The sequence below is a fragment of the Oncorhynchus mykiss genome, chromosome 6 (genome assembly GCF_013265735.2).
Source record: "Oncorhynchus mykiss isolate Arlee chromosome 6, USDA_OmykA_1.1, whole genome shotgun sequence".
In the NCBI taxonomy this organism is placed as follows: domain Eukaryota; kingdom Metazoa; phylum Chordata; class Actinopteri; order Salmoniformes; family Salmonidae; genus Oncorhynchus; species Oncorhynchus mykiss.
In genome coordinates this window covers 7,626,023-7,643,166 of record NC_048570.1, presented here as the reverse complement: position 1 = coordinate 7,643,166, position 17,144 = coordinate 7,626,023, and the positions used below count along the sequence as shown (strand labels likewise).

Sequence of the window (17,144 nt, the reverse complement as noted above, 5' to 3'; positions counted from 1 at the left end):
TGACAAAACAGGACACGCCGTCGTAACTATCCCACTAATACAATGTGAATGTAAAACACGCTTCCTGTCTCACCTCTGTGCCCGATGATACCCTCCTGACCCGTCAACACCTGGCACAACATCAGAAAGCTGTGCCCACAGACTCCTACCACGGTTACCTATCTATCACCATGGTTACGACATGTGGCAGCTAGCGCCAGTATCCCCACACAGCCACACGGGAAGGGGCGGGGCTTCAGGAGGAAGAGGAAGGTGTTGGATACAGGAACTACCTACTACCGCCTGGAGCACTGAGTTTTAATAAAGAACTGGAAACTGTGTCCAATATCTCCTCCGCCCGTTGTCTGAGAGGTAATCTACTCAAGTGCGCATACGCCGATTCATGGACTGTCACAGACTAACATCACGTGCGCTCTAGCACTCAGTGTGCGCAGGGAGCCGTGCGAGCAGCGACCACGTCGTCACGTCATCCGAGAACATGACAATTATTTTAATAATTCAATATTGCTTTGTGCACAAAAGGGATGACGGAAGTATCTAACTGGAAATGGGTGTTTCTGGACCTGGTGTCAGTTAAACTGCAGTACCTAAACAAACCTGTAGGAGCAGTCGAAACCTTCTTCCAGACCGGAATCCTGGCACTTTGGCCTGGAGAGAGAAAATAGAGAGAGAGAGACAGACAGGCAGAGCGAAAGAGAGAGAGAGACAGACAGAGCGAAAGAGAGAGAGGCAGACAGAGCGAAAGAGAGAGAGAGAGAGACAGACAGACAGAGCGAAAGAGAGAGAGAGAGAGAGAGACAGAGAGAAAATAAAATATAGAATGGTGTTAGATTCTCTACTAAGAAGTGTCTGCTGAAAGTAGCCTACTTTGATTGAGTGGCAAACTCACCAAGGGGGCGGGACGTCAGTGAGGCTGGAGGGTTCCGAGAGGAAGTATTGATAAACACAAACAGGAAGTGACTATCCTAAAGCACCTTCTGTGATTGGCCGACGGCCGGAGACACCCTCCCTCGTCACCTGGGTGCGGGGTGAGACTCAGCGACTGCATCATGACACGATCATTCCACAGAGAATCCCTAGAGACACAAGAGAGAGAGAATTAGCTTAATCAATTAACTGATTTATCAGAGTCAACCTATGGACAATTCTATCAGGACCTTGCAGTGAGGGAACCCCTCAGTAGATAATTCAGGCCATCAGGTAATTCCTGAGAATTAGATTTTTTATTGCAGAGATTAATCAGTCAAATAAGCTGAACCTTTGGACCAGAACGTGCTCCCATGAACAAGCTGCTTCCATGGCAACCTGCAGCCTTGACAACAGGCCCTTTGTGCTCCTCCACAGAGAGAGAAAGATACTGTTCCAAGAAAACATCCTATAACGAAACAAGATGGCCGCTGCAGAAGGTCAACGTGACATGGGCACCATAAATGTGAACAGAATATAAATGAAAAATCTTGCTGGGATTCCAACAAATGCAGATAAATGATATTTATATTACAGTGATTCAAAATACTACCACTAACATCTCCTTTTGGCAGAGATGAAATTAACAGCAGATCAGTTTCAACTTCAGTAATGTTGCAACGAGCAACTGATGAACCCTCCAAGTACTGCCTTAAATGGAATATGGAACACGAGCAAGTTATCATGTGACTTGATGGGAGAAGAGCTGACGATGACAAGATATTTATGAACGGCTGACATATCATATATAAATAGAGAGAGAGAGAGAGAGGTAAAGAGAGAGAGAGAGGTAAAGAGAGAGAGAGAGAGAGGTAAAGAGAGAGAGAGAGAGGCAAAGAGAGAGAGAGAGAAAGGTAAAGAGAGAGAGAGAGAAGCAAAGAGAGAGAGAGAGAGAGATATCTACCTCACCTGCTTTGGCAATGTTAACACATGTTTCCCATGCCAATAAAGCTCCTTGAATTGAGAGAGAGAGAGAGAGAGAGCGAGAGAGAGATAAAGAGAGAATGTCTATAGTGTTCCTGTAGTGTGCATGACATCCGAGAGAATCAGCCAGACTGAAAATATTTGACCCCTCAGATCCTCAGTGTGTTCTACAGCTGCACCATTGAGGACATCTTGACTGGCTGCATCACCACTTGGTATGGCAACTGCTTGGCATCTGACAACGGCACAGTACATCACTGGGGCCAAGATCCCTGCCTTCCAGGACCTCGACACCAGCATGGGTCACAGGAAGGCCCCAAAAAATTGTCACACACACACAAACATAATTATCTATCCTGTTGCCTAGTCACTTTATCCGTGCCTATATGTACTGTATATAGCCTCGTTATTACCTCAGGAGGAGGCCACTGGGTTCTTGGGGACCTTCAATGCTGCAGAAATGTTTTGGTACCCTTCCCCAGTTATGTGCCTCAACACAATCCTGTCTCTGAGCTCTAAGGACAATTCCTTCGACCTCATGGCTTGGTTTTTGCTCTGACATACACTGTCAACTGTGGGACCTTTTATATAGACTGGTGTGCCTTTCCAAATCATGCCCAATCAATTTAATTTACCACAGATGGACTCCAATCAAGTTGTAGAAACATCTCAAAGATGATCAATGGAAAAAGGATACACCTGAGCTCAATTTCGAGTCTCATAGCAAAATATCTGTAAATAAGGTATTTCTGTTTATACAGTGCCTTGCGAAAGTATTCGGCCCCCTTGAACTTTGCGACCTTTTGCCACATTTCAGGCTTCAAACATAAAGATATAAAACTGTATTTTTTGGTGAAGAATCAACAACAAGTGGGACACAATCATGAAGTGGAACGACATTTATTGGATATTTCAAACTTTTTTAACAACTCAAAAACTAAAAAATTGGGCGTGCAAAATTATTCAGCCCCCTTAAGTTAATACTTTGTAACGCCACCTTTTGCTGCGATTACAGCTGTAAGTCGCTTGGGGTATGTCTCTATCAGTTTTGCACATCGAGAGACTGACATTTTTTCCCATTCCTCCTTGCAAAACAGCTCGAGCTCAGTGAGGTTGGATGGAGAGCATTTGTGAACAGCAGTTTTCAGTTCTTTCCACAGATTCTCGATTGGATTCAGGTCTGGACTTTGACTTGGCCATTCTAACACCTGGATATGTTTATTTTTGAACCATTCCATTGTAGATTTTGCTTTATGTTTTGGATCATTGTCTTGTTGGAAGACAAATCTCCGTCCCAGTCTCATGTCTTTTGCAGACTCCATCAGGTTTTCTTCCAGAATGGTCCTGTATTTGGCTCCATCCATCTTCCCATCAATTTTAACCATCTTCCCTGTCCCTGCTGAAGAAAAGCAGGCCCAAACCATGATGCTGCCACCACCATGTTTGACAGTGGGGATGGTGTGTTCAGTGTGATGAGCTGTGTTGCTTTTACGCCAAACATAACGTTTTGCATTGTAAATGTCATTCCACTTCATGATTGTGTCCCACTTGTTGTTGATTCTTCACAAAAAAATACAGTTTTATATCTTTATGTTTGAAGCCTGAAATGTGGCAAAAGGTCGCAAAGTTCAAGGGGGCCGAATACTTTCGCAAGGCACTGTACATTTGCAATTATGGGGTAGTGTGTGTAGATTGCTGATACATTTTTTTTTTAGAGTAAGGCTCTAATGTAACAAAATACGGGAAAGGGGTCAAGGGATCGAATACTTTCCGAATGCACTGTAGGTTAGCGTGAGCCACAGTGTTAGAATGGGACGTCATCGTGAACAGGGGGAGGGAGGGATGTAATGACAGACTACAAACAGAGAGAGAGAAGCGACAGAACCGAGAGAAAACATAGAGAGAGGCGAGAGAGAACAGAAGAAGAGAGGAAAGATACATTTTTTTTTTTGTGTGTGTAATGTTTGTTGGCAATTTCTGCTTATTTCACTTTTGTGTTTATTGTTTATTTCACTTACTTCAACTATGTAAACATACATTTCCCATGCCAATAAATCCCGTTTGAATTGAGAAATGGAGAGAGAGAGAGATATGGGGGTCTTAGCTAAGCCAAAACCTCAGTTGGATAGTTGCTGAGAATGCTGCTTGACAGGGGTCTCTCTCGCTCTCTCTTCTATGAGGCCATTTTAGGAGCTGCTGAGTGCCAGGCCTCCTGACACTGACAACACAGAAAGACAACAGGAACATAGCTAGCAGCTAAGGCTTCTCTGTCCATTATCATTCTCTCCCTCACAGAGACACAGCTAAGGCTTCTCTCTCCATTATCATTCTCTCCCTCACAGAGACACAGCTAAGGCTTCTCTCTCCATTATCATTCTCTCCCTCACAGAGACACAGCTAAGACTTCTCTCTCCATTATCATTCTCTCCCTCACAGAGACACAGCTAAGGCTTCTCTCTCCATTATCATTCTCTCCCTCACAGAGACACAGCTAAGGCTTCTCTCTCCATTATCATTCTCTCCCTCACAGAGACACAGCTAAGGCTTCTCTCTCCATTATCATTCTCACCCTCACAGAGACACAGCTAAGGCTTCTCTCTCCATTATCATTCTCACCCTCACAGAGACACAGCAAAGGCTTCTCTCTCCATTATCATTCTCTCCCTCACAGAGACACAGCTAAGGCTTCCCTCTCCATTATCATTCTCTCCCTCACAGAGACACAGCTAAGGCTTCTCTCTCCATTATCATTATCTCCCTCACAGAGACACAGCTAAGGATTCTCTCTCCATTATCATTGTCTCCCTCACAGAGACACAGCTAAGGGTTCTCTCTCCATTATCATTCTCACCCTCACAGAGACACAGCTAAGGCTTCTCTCTCCATTATCATTCTCTCCCTCACAGAGACACAGCTAAGGCTTCTCTCTCCATTATCATTCTCACCCTCACAGAGACACAGCTAAGGCTTCTCTCTCCATTATCATTCTCACCCTCACAGAGACACAGCTAAGGCTTCTCGCTCCATTACCATTCTCACAGAGACACAGCTAAGGTTTCTCTCCCCATTATCATTCTCTCCCTCACAGAGACACAGCTAAGGCTTCTCTCTCCATTATCACTCTCTCCCTCACAGAGACACAGCTAAGGCTTCCCTCTCCATTATCATTCTCACAGAGACACAGCTAAGGCTTCTCTCTCCATTATCATTCTCTCCCTCACAGACACAGCTAAGGCTTCTCTCTCCATTATCATTCTCATCCTCACAGAGACACAGCTAAGGCTTCTCTCTCCATTATCATTCTCACCCTCACGGAGACGCAGCTAAGGCTTCTCTCTCCATTATCATTCTCACAGAGACACAGCTAAGGCTTCTCTCTCTATTATCACTCTCCCTCACAGAGACACAGCTAAGGCTTCTCTCTCCATTATCATTCTCACCCTCACAGAGACACAGCTAAGGCTTCTCTCTCCACTATCATTCTCTCCCTCACAGAGACACAGCTAAGGCTTCTCTCTCCATTATCATTCTCACCCTCACAGAGACACAGCTAAGGCTTATCTCTCCATTATCATTCTCACCCTCACAGAGACACAGCTAAGGATTCTCTCTCCATTACCATTCTCACAGAGACACAGCTAAGGCTTCTCTCTCCATTATCATTCTCTCCCTCACAGAGACACAGCTAAGGCTTCTCTCTCCATTATCATTCTCTCCCTCACAGAGACACAGCTAAGGCTTCTCTCTCCATTATCATTCTCTCCCTCACAGAGACACAGCTAAGGCTTCTCCCACCCCATTATCATTCTCACAGAGACACAGCTAAGTACCTCTGGTGAATGGTGCCTCTCTCTCTCTCTCAGCTAAGAGTTATGTATAGCAGGTCAGCTTGCCTTCACTCCCATCTCTTTCTCTTCGCTATTTATTCCTTGCTTGGCCTCCTCTGCCTGAATAGGGTGTTTAAGAGAGAAACAGTCCTGTGTGAAAAAAAGTTGTTCCCAAGGCCAGTACTGATCAGGTTGCTCTAGTGCTGTGGTGTAGAGGTTGTTTCTTCTCCCCTCCCCTCCTGTGATGTACTGGTATGCCCAACAACGTTAACTCTATCCCTCTTGCTGCCTCAGTCACTCTTTTTACACGCACACAAACCCCCTCCCACCTCTCTTGCTTGCTCACTCTACTTCCCCCTCCCCCTGCTCTATCGCGCTCTCTTTCTTTCAGTCCTCCCAAATAACTTGACAACAATGGAGGCTGTTCACTGGCTCCTTCTCTTCCCCTGTAGCCTCTCTCTAACTTTCTCTTCCCCTGTAGCCTCTCTCTAACTTTCTCTTCCCCTGTAGCCTCTCTATAACTTTCTCTTCCCCTGTAGCCTCTATCTAACTTTCTCTTCCCCTGCAGCCTCTCTCTAGCTTTCTCTTCCCCTGTAGCCTCTCTATAACTTTCTCTTCCCCTGTAGCCTCTATCTAACTTTCTCTTCCCCTGCAGCCTCTCTCTAACTTTCTCTTCCCCTGTAGCCTCTCTCTAACTTTCTCTTCCCCTGTAGCCTCTCTCTAACTTTCTCTTCCCCTGTAGCCTCTCTCTAACTTTCTCTTCCCAGATAGCCCCTCTTTCTCTCCCCTTTCTCTTAATATTACACTCACAGAAGTTCCAAAATAAAAAATGTCTATTTACAGTGTTGTGATGTGCAGAAGATAAGTGATGGCTTATTTAAAAAAAATCTTATTTTGTACATAATTGCTGCAACCAAAAATAACAACCGAAAATAACTTCTGGACATCAGGACTGCGATTACTCACCACGGACTGACAGAATACTCATTAGAAATAAAAGGGTGAGACTACAATCAATGTATAAAATTGATGTTCAGGCACATGCCCATTCATCAGATGGACACCCTTCCTCTCCCAGACCCCCCCACATGCAAGTGTGTTTGAGCACACACACACACACACACACACACCTCACTCCCCTTCTCGGCTACCATGGCAACCCCCACGGGAACCACACCTGTTGGCATTCTAACAATCACAACATTGTTTCAATAATATATAGAACTTTTCTCACAGCTCTGGTATATAAAGTATTTTTGGAGGCTTTGCTCACAATTCATTCTGTGGCAGCACAATTCATTCTGTGGCAGCACAATTCATTATGTGGCAGCACAATTCATTCTGTGGCAGCACAATTCATTCTGTGGCAGCACAATTCATTCTGTGGCAGCACAATTCATTCTGTGGCAGCACAATTCATTCTGTGGCAGCACAATGACCAAAACAATATACTGTCTGTGAGGCTCTTGTTCATATCTTAGATCATGACACTGCTGAGGAGGAAAGAGTCCCTGTTAAACTTTGACACAAAGTAGTCTGTGAAACATAGCATAACATATGTTTCATCTGAGTATTTGTTATAGTCAAAATAATCCATACATTATGCTTTTTTTTTTTACTCAAAAACGAGTTGCATGAGCTCAGGTCAATAAGGCCTACAGGCCATAAATAGCAAATAGAAGTTCAAAACTTGTAAAATAACATATGTATAACATATGTATTATTATGGATTTATAATCCGCTATAATGGGGGCGGCCATTTTGGACCGGGAACACAGAATTAATTAACATGAAATGAACGCAACAGGAGGGTCTAACGAGTCTGACGAGAACAATACACTGCTTTCTCGGGAACAGGCCCAGATCCCCGTGATTTGGTGAAGAGGAGAAAAAGGGGCCGGAGGGCGGGACTATCAAATAAACCGACCACTTCCTTCCATTCTGCTAGCAAACGTGCAATCTATGGACAATACAATAGATGACCTACGCGGAGGATTAAACCACCAACAAGACACTCAAAATAATAATATCTTGTGTGCTTTAAAAAAAAAAATATATATTTTTTAATTTCACCTTTATTTAACCAGGTACAGTAGGCCAGTTGAGAACACCTTTATTTAACCAGGTAGGTCAGTTGAGAACCAGTTCTCATTTATAACTGCGACCTGGCCAAGAAAAAGCTAAGCAGTGCAACAAAAACAACAGAGTTACACACAAACACACGTACAGTTACACTGAAAAATCTATATACAGTGTGTGCAAATGTAGAAGAGTAGGGAGGTAGACTATAAATAGGCCCCAGAGGCGAAAATAATTACAATTTAGCATTAACACTGGAGTGATAGATGTGCAAATGATGATGTGCAAGTAGAGATACTGGGGTGCAAAAGAGCAAAAAGATAAATTACAATATGGGGATGAGGTAGCTGGTTGGGCTATTTACAGATTGGCTGTGTACAGGTACAGTGATCGGTAAGCTGCTCAGACAGCTGATGCTTGAAGTTAGTGAGGGAGATATAAGACTCCAGCTTCAGAGATTTTTGCAATTCGTTCCAGTCATTGGCAGCAGAAAATTGGAAGGAAGAGCAGTCAAAGGAAGTGTTGGCTTTGGGGATGACCAGTGCAATACACCTGCTGGAGCGCGTGCTACAGGATGGTGTTGCTATGGTGACCAGTGAGCTGAGAGGCGGGGCTTTATCGAGCAAAGACATAGATGACCTGGAGCTAGTGGGTTTTGCAATGTATATGTAGTGAGGGCCAGCCAATGAGAGCATACAGGTCGCAGTGGTGGGTAGTATATGGGGATTTGGTGATAAAACGGATGGCACTGTGATAGACTACATCCAGTTTGCTAAGTAGTGTTGGGGGCTATTTTGTAAATGACATCGCCGAAGATCGGTAGAATAGACCGTTTTACGAGGGTATGTTTGGCGGCATGAGTGAAGGAGGCTTTGTTTGCGAAATAGGAAGCCAATTCTAGATTTAATTTTGGATTGGAGATGTTTGATGTGAGTCTGGAAGGAGAGTTTACAGAATAACCAGACACCTAGGTATTTGTCCACATATTCTAGGTCAGAACCGTCCAGAGTAGTGATGCTGGTCGGGCGGGAGGGTGCAGGCAGCGATCGGTTGAGGAGCATGCACTTAGTTTTCCTAGCACTAAAAAGCAGTTGGAGGCCAAGGAAGTAGTGATGTATGGCGTTGAAGCCAGAAGGGCCCGATGCATACAGAATGCAGGGTAGGTAACAACACATCCGCCACGCTGATCCTCAAACAGGGGCCCCTTAGGGGTGCCTGCTCAGTCCCCTCCTGTACTCCCTGTTCACCCATGACTGCACGGCCAGGCAGGACTCCAACACCATCATTAAGTTTGGCGATGACACAACAGCGGTAGGCCTGATCACCGACAACAACGAGACTGCCTATATGGAGGAGGTCAGAGACCTGGCCGTGTGGTGCCAGGACAACAACCTCTCCCTCAACGTGATCAAGACAAAGAAGATGATTGTAGACTACAGGAAAAAGAGGACAGAGCACTACAGCCCCACTTGATTCACATTTATGGGGCTGTAGTGGAGCAGGTTGAGAGCTTCAAGTTCCTTGGCGTCCACGTCACCAACAAACGAACATGGTCCAAGCACACCAAGACCGTCATGAAGAGGGTACGACAAAACCTATTCCACCTCAGGAGACTGAAAGTATTTGGTATGGGTCCTCAAATCCTCAAAAGGTTCTACAGCTGCACCATCGAGAGCATCCTGACTGGTTGCGTCACTGCCTGGTATGGCAAGGCACTACAGAGTGTGAACGGCCCAGTACATCACTGGGGCCAAGCTTCCTGCCATCCAGGACCTCAAAACCAGGCGGTGTCAGAGGAAGGCCCTAAAAATTGTCAAATACTCCAGCCACCCTAGTCATAAACTGTTCTCTCTGATAACGCACGGCAAGTGGTACCAGAGCACCAAGTCTAGGTCCAAGAGGATTCTAAACAGCTTCTACCCCCAAGCCATAAGACTCCTGAACATCTAGTTGAATGGCCACCCAGACTATTCGCAGTGTGTGTCTCCCCTTTTACACCACTGCTACTCTCTTATCTATGCATAGTCACTTTAATAACTCTACCTACATCTACATATTACCTCAACTAACTGGTGCCCCCCACATTGACTCTGTACCTGTGCCCCCCTGTATATAGTCTCGCTATTGTTATTTTACGGCTGCTCTTTAGTTACTTGTTACTTTTATTTCTTAACCATATTTTTTAGAACTGCATAGTTGGTTAGGGGCTCGTAAGTAAGCATTTCACCTGTTGTATTTGACGCATGTGACTAATAACATTTGATTTGATCTAAGTGCTGCTGTTGGCCCTCCTTGGTTGGTGACAGAAGCACCAGATCATCAGCAAACATTTTGACTTCAAATTCTAGTAGGGAGTCTCTCTCGCTCTCCTTCTCTTCCCCCGTAGCCTCTCTCCCTCTCTTCCCCTGTAGCCTCTCTCCTTCTCTTCCCCCGTAGCCTCTCTCCCTTTCTTCCCCCGTAGCCTCTCTCCTTCTCTTCCCCCATAGCCTCTCTCCTTCTCTTCCCCCGTAGCCTCTCTCCCTCTCTTCCCCCGTAGCCTCTCTCCTTCTCTTCCCCCGTAGCCTCTCTCCTTCTCTTCCCCCGTAGCCTCTCTCCCTCTCTTCCCCCGTAGCCTCTCTCCCTCTCTTCCCCCGTAGCCTCTCTCCCTCTCTTCCCCCGTAGCCTCTCTCCCTCTCTTCCCCCGTAGCCTCTCTCCCTCTCTTCCCCCGTAGCCTCTCTCCCTCTCTTCCCCCGTAGCCTCTCTCCCTCTCTTCCCCCGTAGCCTCTCTCCCTCTCTTCCCCCGTAGCCTCTCTCCCTCTCTTCCCCCGTAGCCTCTCTCCTTCTCTTCCCCCGTAGCCTCTCTCCCTCTCTTCCCCCGTAGCCTCTCTCCCTCTCTTCCCCCGTAGCCTCTCTCCCTCTCTTCCCCCGTAGCCTCTCTCCCTCTCTTCCCCCGTAGCCTCTCTCCCTCTCTTCCCCCGTAGCCTCTCTCCCTTTCTTCCCCCGTAGCCTCTCTCCTTCTCTTCCCCCGTAGCCTCTCTCCCTCTCTTCCCCCGTAGCCTCTCTCCCTCTCTTCCCCCGTAGCCTCTCTCCCTCTCTTCCCCCGTAGCCTCTCTCCCTCTCTTCCCCCGTAGCCTCTCTCCCTCTCTTCCCCCGTAGCCTCTCTCCCTCTCTTCCCCCGTAGCCTCTCTCCCTCTCTTCCCCCGTAGCCTCTCTCCCTCTCTTCCCCCGTAGCCTCTCTCCCTCTCTTCCCCCGTAGCCTCTCTCCTCCTCTTCCCCCGTAGCCTCTCTCCTTCTCTTCCCCCGTAGCCTCTCTCCCTCTCTTCCCCCGTAGCCTCTCTCCCTCTCTTCCCCCGTAGCCTCTCTCCCTCTCTTCCCCCGTAGCCTCTCTCCCTCTCTTCCCCCGTAGCCTCTCTCCTTCTCTTCCCCCGTAGCCTCTCTCCCTCTCTTCCCCCGTAGCCTCTCTCCCTTTCTTCCCCCGTAGCCTCTCTCCTTCTCTTCCCCCGTAGCCTCTCTCCCTCTCTTCCCCCATAGCCTCTCTCCCTCTCTTCCCCCGTAGCCTCTCTCCTTCTCTTCCCCCGTAGCCTCTCTCCCTTTCTTCCCCCGTAGCCTCTCTCCCTTTCTTCCCCCGTAGCCTCTCTCCCTTTCTTCCCCCGTAGCCTCTCTCCTTCTCTTCCCCCGTAGCCTCTCTCCCTTTCTTCCCCCGTAGCCTCTCTCCCTCTCTTCCCCCGTAGCCTCTCTCCCTTTCTTCCCCCGTAGCCTCTCTCCTTCTCTTCCCCCGTAGCCTCTCTCCCTCTCTTCCCCCGTAGCCTCTCTCCCTCTCTTCCCCCGTAGCCTCTCTCCCTCTCTTCCCCCGTAGCCTCTCTCCCTCTCTTCCCCCGTAGCCTCTCTCCCTCTCTTCCCCCGTAGCCTCTCTCCTTCTCTTCCCCCGTAGCCTCTCTCCCTCTCTTCCCCCGTAGCCTCTCTCCCTTTCTTCCCCCGTAGCCTCTCTCCTTCTCTTCCCCCGTAGCCTCTCTCCCTCTCTTCCCCCGTAGCCTCTCTCCCTCTCTTCCCCCATAGCCTCTCTCCTTCTCTTCCCCCGTAGCCTCTCTCCCTTTCTTCCCCCGTAGCCTCTCTCCCTTTCTTCCCCCGTAGCCTCTCTCCCTTTCTTCCCCCGTAGCCTCTCTCCTTCTCTTCCCCCGTAGCCTCTCTCCCTTTCTTCCCCCGTAGCCTCTCTCCCTCTCTTCCCCCGTAGCCTCTCTCCCTCTCTTCCCCCGTAGCCTCTCTCCTTCTCTTCCCCCGTAGCCTCTCTCCTTCTCTTCCCCCGTAGCCTCTCTCCCTCTCTTCCCCCGTAGCCTCTCTCCCTCTCTTCCCCCGTAGCCTCTCTCCCTCTCTTCCCCCGTAGCCTCTCTCCCTCTCTTCCCCCGTAGCCTCTCTCCTTCTCTTCCCCCGTAGCCTCTCTCCCTCTCTTCCCCCGTAGCCTCTCTCCTTCTCTTCCCCCGTAGCCTCTCTCCTTCTCTTCCCCCGTAGCCTCTCTCCCTCTCTTCCCCCGTAGCCTCTCTCCCGCTCTTCCCCCGTAGCCTCTCTCCCTCTCTTCCCCCGTAGCCTCTCTCCCTCTCTTCCCCCGTAGCCTCTCTCCCTCTCTTCCCCCGTAGCCTCTCTCCCTCTCTTCCCCCGTAGCCTCTCTCCCTCTCTTCCCCCGTAGCCTCTCTCCTTCTCTTCCCCCGTAGCCTCTCTCCTTCTCTTCCCCCGTAGCCTCTCTCCTTCTCTTCCCCCGTAGCCTCTCTCCCTCTCTTCCCCCGTAGCCTCTCTCCTTCTCTTCCCCCGTAGCCTCTATCCTTCTCTTCCCCCGTAGCCTCTCTCCCTCTCTTCCCCCGTAGCCTCTATCCTTCTCTTCCCCCGTAGCCTCTCTCCCTCTCTTCCCCCGTAGCCTCTCTCCTTCTCTTCCCCCGTAGCCTCTCTCCCTCTCTTCCCCCGTAGCCTCTATCCTTCTCTTCCCCCGTAGCCTCTCTCCCTCTCTTCCCCCGTAGCCTCTCTCCCTCTCTTCCCCCGTAGCCTCTCTCCCTCTCTTCCCCCGTAGCCTCTCTCTTTCTCTGTCGTCAGGCCTCCTCCATCTCAGCCCGTCTGTCCTTTTCTCTGTCTCTGTCTCTGCTTCTCCTCACTCTTCCTCCCAGCTGGTAGTTCCAGTCAGCACTGAACACATATAGAGAAGAAGGGGGGAGAGGAGCTGGCTTCTGATTGGCTGGGAGAAGGGGGGGGGGGCAGCTGGAGTAGCCGATTGGCTAGGGGAAGCCGATGTTCCGCCCACCTGCTCGGCCTGTTTTGCAGAAACAGAGAGAGAGAGCAGAGAACGCTCCTAAAACAGCATTTCTCTGTGTGTGTGTGGAAGGGGTAAGTATATTTGAATCTTCATTCTCTTAGGCACCAGACAGCATCTATTTAGGAATGGTTACTTTTAAAAACACACAAACGGTTAGCTTTCCCACAACGGTGTCAATCATCTGTTACACTAAACCAGCTCTAACCTGCCTCCTAGCTCATGTTTAGGGAGGTTTGCAGAAGGGGTGAGAGTGTGTGAGAGAGAGTGAGTGTGTGAGAGAGAGTGAGTATGTGAGAGAGAGTGAGTGTGTGAGAGAGAGTGAATGAGAGAGTGAGAGAGTGAGAGAGAGAGTGTGTGAGAGTGTGAGAGAGAGTGAGTGAGAGTGTGTGAGAGTGGGTGTGTGAGAGTGAGAGAGAGTGAGTGTGTGAGAGTGAGTGAGAGTGTGTGAGAGAGTGAGTGAGGGACTGTGTGAGAGTGAGTGAGAGACTGTGTGTGAGAGTGAGTGAGAGACTGTGTGTGAGAGTGAGTGAGAGACTGTGTGTGAGAGTGAGTGAGAGACTGTGTGTGAGAGTGAGTGAGAGACTGTGTGTGAGAGTGAGTGAGAGAGTGTGTGAGAGTGAGAGAGTGAGTGAGAGAGTGAGTGAGTGAGAGAGAGTGAGTGAGTAGGAGCAGAATTAATAGAAGCTTGCGAAACAGAAGCTGTTATTTCCTGAAACAGTGTGTTAGGCCTGGGTTGTTATTTGTACATGGAAAGGATGTGACAGTGTGTGTGAGAGAGAGTGTGTGTGTCTTGCAAAACAAGAGAAGCTTCTTCAGCTATGCACCTCCAAATATAGAGAGAAGGGAGGAGAGTTGAGAGGGGGAAGAAAGACAGACAGACAGACAGACAGACAGACAGACAGACAGACAGACAGACCAGACAGACAGACAGACAGACAGACAGACAGACAGACAGACCTTCTGTTTCCAGTAGAGGTTCAAGTGTGTCAAAAACTAATGTTGTTGTCTGCTCTTGTCTTCTGCTTGTGTTTTTGTACTCAGGTCTCACTATATTCCATGAAACATATTTCACCTCAGCTGAGAAAACAATTAAATAGGAACTGTTGTATTTCACTAGACAACGCTGTTATTTAGGATCCAACACACACACACACACACACACCTGCCCCTTTAAGAACCCATGTAAACTTCCATATAATGAAAACGGGGTGTGGCCTCTTCTCTCAAGCCCCTCCCCTGTTCAAGGGTGTCTGAGTACAGCTGAAAAAAAAGCTAAGAATAGACACACACACACACACACACACATTAGGGTTCCCCAACTGGCAATGGTTTAATGTGCCCCCACCCTCAGTTTTCTGAGCAAAAAGGTATTCCCACCCATAATAGAGACTTACAAATGTAAGAAAGGTTCGAAATTATTATTATGTTTTAGTCAAATATATCTGTTTGGGATTCTTGCGGTTAATTTACAGTCTACAAATGATTTGTAATTGTGTTCTGGCCCACCCACCCATCCGCTCCAGAAAATAAATTGGCCCGCGGCTGAATATAGTTGATGATCCCTGCATTAGGGCGTCCGCCCACAATGTTTAGAATGACACTCTGTCTCGATGGCAACAACTAGGGCCTGTCTAGCTGTGTGTGTGTGTGTGTATATGACAGAGAAAAAGAGAAGTGTGTGTGTGTGTGTGTGTGGTTAGGATTAACCATACTGTTCTTTTGCTAGAGCTTCCACAGACCCTCACCTCTCCTGACTGTCCCCCAAGCTAACATGGATAAGCCCCAACGATGTGTCTGTGCGTGTGTGTGTGTGTGTCTGTGCGTGTGTGTGTGTGTGTGTGTCTGTGCATGCCTGTGTGTGTGTGTGTGTGTGTGTGTCTGTGTGTGTGTGCCTGTGCGTTTATGTTCACCTTAGTTCCTCTCTACCAGTTAAAGGCTGAGTACAGTATGTATTCCAGGGTATCTGGTTCCTGTGATACAAGACCTTTTACTGCCAAGTGCTTTAACCCCCAGAGAAAAGTGATGTCGTTTTTATCAACGTAGAAAACGGATTTCATTTTCAAAAATCTTTTCTTTATCCAACTTTAAAACCGAAATCCAATGAGATGGTAACGTAAACCAGACGTTGAACTGACGCCCAGCGAGGAACAAATCAACAAGGTTTGAGATCACACTGACAACCATACACACTGATGATACCATGAAACACACACACACACACACACACACACACACACACACACACACACACACACACACACACACACACACACACACACACACACACACACACACACACCGTTACCAGTGTCACAACATTTTTCCAATGACAAAAATAAAAAAACACGAAGCAGACTAAACACTTTGGTTATTATAGACCTGCTGTAGGTAACATATTGTGTGTATTAACTTGGAGATATAAATACATGTGACTCTAGATGACAACATAATGATGTTTGTTTCCAACATCAGGGCTGTTTTCATAAAGAAGTGAAGTCTGCTTCATGTTTTATTTTCCTTGCCACGATACTAACAAGTATAGAGATATTGGTACCGTCCAGGCCCTACACACTCGTCCTGGTACCGTCCAGGCCCTACACACTCGTCCTGGTACCGTCCAGGCCCTACACACTCGTCCTGGTGTCGTCCAGGCCCTACACACTCGTCCTGGTACCGTCCAGGCCCTACACACTCGTCCTGGTACCGTCCAGGCCCTACACACTCGTCCTGGTACCGTCCAGACCCTACACACTCGTCCTGGTACCGTCCAGGCCCTACACACTCGTCCTGGTACCGTCCAGACCCTACACACTCGTCCTGGTACCGTCCAGACCCTACACACTCGTCCTGGTACCGTCCAGGCCCTACACACTCGTCCTGGTGTCGTCCAGGCCCTACACACTCGTCCTGGTACCGTCCAGACCCTACACACTCGTCCTGGTACCGTCCAGGCCCTACACACTCGTCCTGGTACCGTCCAGGCCCTACACACTCGTCCTGGTACCGTCCAGGCCCTACACACTCGTCCTGGTACCGTCCAGGCCCTACACACTCGTCCTGGTACCGTCCAGACCCTACACACTCGTCCTGGTACCGTCCGGGCCCTACACACTCGTCCTGGTACCGTCCGGGCCCTACACACTCGTCCTGGTACCGTCCGGGCCCTACACACTCGTCCTGGTACCGTCCGGGCCCTACACACTCGTCCTGGTACCGTCCAGGCCATACACACTCGTCCTGGTACCGTCCAGGCCATACACACTCGTCCTGGTGTCGTCCAGGACCTACACACTCGTCCTGGTGTCGTCCAGGCCCTACACACTCGTCCTGGTGTCGTCCAGGCCCTACACACTCGTCCTGGTACCGTCCAGACCCTACACACTCGTCCTGGTACCGTCCAGGCCCTACACACTCGTCCTGGTACCGTCCAGGCCCTACACACTCGTCCTGGTACCGTCCAGGTCCTACACACTCGTCCTGGTACCGCCCAGGCCCTACACACTCGTCCTGGTACCGTCCAGGCCCTACACACTCGTCCTGGTACCGCCCAGGCCCTACACACTCGTCCTGGTACCGCCCAGGCCCTACACACTCGTCCTGGTACCGCCCAGGCCCTACACACTCGTCCTGGTACCCTCCAGGCCCTACACACTCGTCCTGGTACCGTCCAGGCCCTACACACTCGTCCTGGTACCGTCCAGGCCCTACACACTCGTCCTGGTACCGTCCAGGCCCTACACACTCGTCCTGGTACCGTCCAGGCCCTACACACTCGTTCTGGTACCGTCCAGGCCCTACACACTCGTCCTGGTGTCGTCCCTGCGTTTTTAGTGCACTTAAAAAAAGGTGCCATCTAGAACCTAAAATGGTTCTCCACCTGTCCCCCATATGAGAACTCTTTCAAGAACCCTTCTTCATTTTTTAGGTAGAACCCCTTTTGGTTCCAGGAAGAACCCCTTTTGGTTCCAGGAAGAACCCCTTTTGGTTCCAGGAAGAACCCCTTTTGGTTCCAGGAAGAACCCCTTTTGGTTCCAAGTAGAACTGTTTTGGTTTACATGTAGAAGAACCCTTC

At 48.9% G+C, this 17,144-nt stretch overlaps 1 protein-coding gene across 3 annotated transcripts in view; it reads right to left on the bottom strand.

Annotated features, from left to right (window-relative positions):
• LOC110525210 (protein FAM214B) overlaps positions 1–17,144 on the bottom strand; it is a 44,872-nt gene that overhangs the window by 9,831 nt on the left and 17,897 nt on the right. For 2 of the 3 annotated variants that reach the window (XM_036979328.1, XM_036979330.1), the window contains exons 2-3: positions 890–1,076; positions 598–648 (exon numbers count right to left, since the gene is read on the bottom strand). The gene's annotated coding sequence lies outside the window, so the exon portion shown is untranslated. Of the gene's footprint in view, positions 1–587; positions 649–889; positions 1,077–17,144 lie in introns of all 3 variants that reach the window. The other variant, XM_036979329.1, reaches the window with a different exon arrangement.